The 3,751-nt window shown below is 37.6% G+C and overlaps 1 protein-coding gene across 4 annotated transcripts in view; it reads left to right on the plus strand.

Annotated features, from left to right (window-relative positions):
- NUP35 (nucleoporin 35kDa) overlaps nucleotides 1-3,751 on the plus strand; it is a 27,630-nt gene that overhangs the window by 13,910 nt on the left and 9,969 nt on the right. The gene's annotated exons all lie outside the window — the stretch shown is intronic.

A 3,751-nucleotide genomic window follows, 5' to 3' on the forward strand; every position in this document is an offset into this window, starting at 1 on the left:
TCTGATGAACAGTATGAACTGGTGATTATAATAGAATCAGGGACATAGAAAGGGAATGGACTGACTATTCTTGGGGGGGAAGGGGTGTGGGGGGTGCGGGAAGAGATTGGACAATAATCGCGCACCTATGGATGAGGACACTGGGTGGGGAGTGAGGGCGGAGGGTGGGGTGGGAACTGGGTAGAGGGGAGTTATGGTGGGAAAAAGGAGGAACCAATGTAATAATCTGAACAATAAAAATAATTTAAAAAAAGAAACAATAGCAAAATTTAAAATGAACCAAATCAACAATTATATAACACAAATTGTAATAAACACCCAGGTAAAACATTGTGTCAGAATGCATAACAAAAGCAGTATCCAAATCCAGATTTCGGTTAACCAGTCTGTGAATCCTCACTGGCAGTGTCCTTAAAGTCCAGATTTCTACTTGCAGTTTGTTCAAAGCTATTTAGGCTTTTTCTATTATGCTCCTCTAATTTCTTGCAACCTCTACTCTCCGCCCGATTCCAAAGCCACTTCCACATACAGCAGTACCCCACTTGTACCAATATATGTATTACTTTTAAATTACTGCCATGACAAATTACCACAAGCCTTATTGACTTAAAACAGTACACATTTATTATTGTGTTTCTATAGGTCAGATGTCTGGACACAGGTTGGTTCTTTCTTTAGAGCTCAGGTGCCAATAGGGATATGTTCCTTTCTGGAAGCCCTGGGGATGAGCTGCATCCAGACTCATTCAGGATATTGGCTGAATTCAGTTTCATGTGGTTAGGACTGAGGTCCCTGGTGTTTTGCTGGCTGACACCCGGAGGTAGTGCTCAGCTTCTAGGGCAGGGGTGGGCAAACTTTTTGACTCGAGGGCCACAATGGGTTCTTAAACTGGACCGGAGGGCTGGAACAAAAGCATGGATGGAGTGTTTGTGTGAACTAATATAAATTCAAAGTTTTTATTCATTTCAAATGGGCCAGATCCGGCGGGCCGTAGTTTGCCCACGGCTGTTCTAGGGGCTGCGCTCATTCCTTGGCTCGTGGCTCTCCTTCCATCTTTAAATATAGCGAGTGGTAGCTAAATCTTTTTGTGTGCTTGGAATCTTCTGACCTTTCTTGGTGGATCTTTGACTTGACTTTTTTGCCAGCTGCTGCTAATTCTTGCTTTTCTGTTTTCAATATTGCTATATTTAAGGTGATTGGAGATGTTACATCTTATCTCTCCCACATTATCTCAATATAATTATATCAAACTTTATTCCTTTGTTATTTTTATATTATTATGACTATCTAAAGCATTGTCAGTGTTGATTCAAGTATTATAATTTATCCTTTCTGTAAAATTTTTCTTTAGTTAATAATTGTCTTTTTCCCCATTTGTCTAATTTTCTATGTGCCATTTGCTCCCTTTTTTAAGCAAATGTTCTTTTGCTGTTATACATCTGTCTTTTTTTAAATGTTCATATTGTCAAACACATTTTTAAATTTGTTTTCAACTAAGACCATCTCTCTCGTAGCCTCTCTTGGCTGTTTTCTGTTTCAGCATGGTGTATAGCTATCATCCTAGGACTTGCTTTAGCAAGTTTCTAGAGTTTAGCTTTTCCCTAGATGACATGCATTCTTAGTTTATTTCTAAAAATAATATGTTTTGGTGAAGAACATATTTGAGTAGCTTTCTAGGAAAGCTTGCATGGGAAGTGAAATTTAAGACCTCTTCTGAAATCCTTTTTTTCTGTCTTTACACTGAATTGCTAACTTGGCTAGGTATTGTATTTTACATCAGAATTTTGGAGGCATCATTCCATTGTCTTCTAGCTTCTAATGTTCTATAGAAGTTATTTGCAGCGTAGATTCCTGAGCCTTTGTATGTGGCCTGGTTTTGAAAAATTTAAGATCTCTCTGTGGTTTGTGTTCCCAATTTCACAAATGTGCCTTGGTTTAGGACTTTTCCATTTGTTTCACTAGGGAATTAATTGACGGATCCTTTAATGACACCCATAGTTCTGGGAAACTTCCTTGTACAGTATTTGATAATTGTCCTCCCTCTGTTTTCTCTGTTCTTTCTTCTTGGAGTTCCTCCTAATTATGAGCACTGTAGATTTTTCTAATTTTCTACTTTTTCTCCCTTACATTGTCTTTTTATGTATATTCTACTTTCTGAGAGCTGTCTTCAATCTCAGTTTCCAACTCTTATTTTTTTGTCATTTTAATTCCCACAAACCTTTTCTGTTGTTGATTTTTTAAATGTACTTAAAAATGTAGCTTTCTATTCTTGTTTCATAGATGTAGTAATAACTTACCAGTGAGATTAATGTTGGTCTTTTTTATTCCTGCTCATATCGTCTATTTTCTTCTGGTTCTTTTTCCCACCTCCTATCTTTCTTGGTGAAGGTATATTTATTGAATGAGTCACTAAAAAGCTACTTGGAATTAGTATATTTCTGTGCATTAACATCAGCAGGAGGGGCTGAGAGGCTCTTTATCTCTATTGGGCTTCACTGTAAGGGGATTAGATTAGACAGTTAATTAGATTTTTGTTGGGAGATTATTATTTTATTCTAGAGCCTCTTGTTCCAACTGCTACTGCATTACAAAAAAATAATGAAACTTAGTTTTGAGGAAAAGGAATCTACCATTCATCATCACTTCAAAATTTTAGTCCTGTTATGTCATCCTTTCTCACAGTTTACCAGTGGCATCCCAACTCATCTCAGGTAAAAGCCTAAGTCTTTACAGTGGCTTACAAAGTTTTTTTTCGTGACCTGGTACCTTGTTATCTCTCTGTGCTCATATAGTTGTTCTGACTTCATTGTGTAATCTCCCTCATTACTGTGCAAAGACTGGCCTTTTTTTTTTTTTTTTATTCTTTTCTTTTTTAAATATATTTTTATTGATTTCAGAGAGGAAGGGAAAAGGAGTGAGAGATAGAAACATCAGTGATGAGAATCATTGATCTGCTGTTTCCTGCATGCTCTCTACTGGGGATTGAGCCTGCAACTCAGGCATGAGCCCTTGGCCAGAATCGAACCTGGGACCCTTCAGTCCGCAGGCGGACATTCTATCCACTGAGCCAAACCAGCCAGGGCAAGACTGGCCTTCTTGCTCTTTATCAAACACCAGTCCATGTCCTTTATCAGGACCTTTGTGCTCACTTTTTTCCCCAACTAATATTCACATCTTCACAAATTGGCATGTTCTGCATCCCATCTCCTTCAGGTTTTGTTTTAATGGCATTTCAGTGAAATTTTTTTTCATTAAACCTTTTCACAGATGTACCTACATACTCCTTGTCTCCCTTTTCTGTTTTTTCTTTTTCTGTAGGATTTTCTGTTTTCTGGCATATTAGGAATTTACTTATTTGCCTCTTTCACTAGCATATAAGCCCCATTAGAAATAGGGTTTTTTGTTATTGTTTGGTCCTCATCCATTTATACCTTTTTTATTTATTTTAGAGAGAGAGACATAGAAAGAGAAATGTCAATTGGTTGCCTTCCATATGGGGATCAAACCAGCAACCTAGGTATGTGCCCTGATTGGGAATCTAACCCACATCCTTTTTGGTGCCTGGGATGATGTTCCAACCAACTGAGCCACCCAGCCAGGGCTGTTGTTTTTTTGTTTTGTTTTGATTTTTAATTTATTTATTTACTTCTTCCTTTTTTTAAAAAAAATTTTTTTTATTGATTTCAGAGAGGGCAAGAGAGATAGAAACATCAGTGATGAGAGGGAATCATTGATTGGCTACCTGCTGCAC

This window comes from Myotis brandtii, unplaced genomic scaffold (genome assembly GCF_000412655.1).
Source record: "Myotis brandtii unplaced genomic scaffold, ASM41265v1 scaffold112, whole genome shotgun sequence".
Lineage (NCBI taxonomy): Eukaryota > Metazoa > Chordata > Mammalia > Chiroptera > Vespertilionidae > Myotis > Myotis brandtii.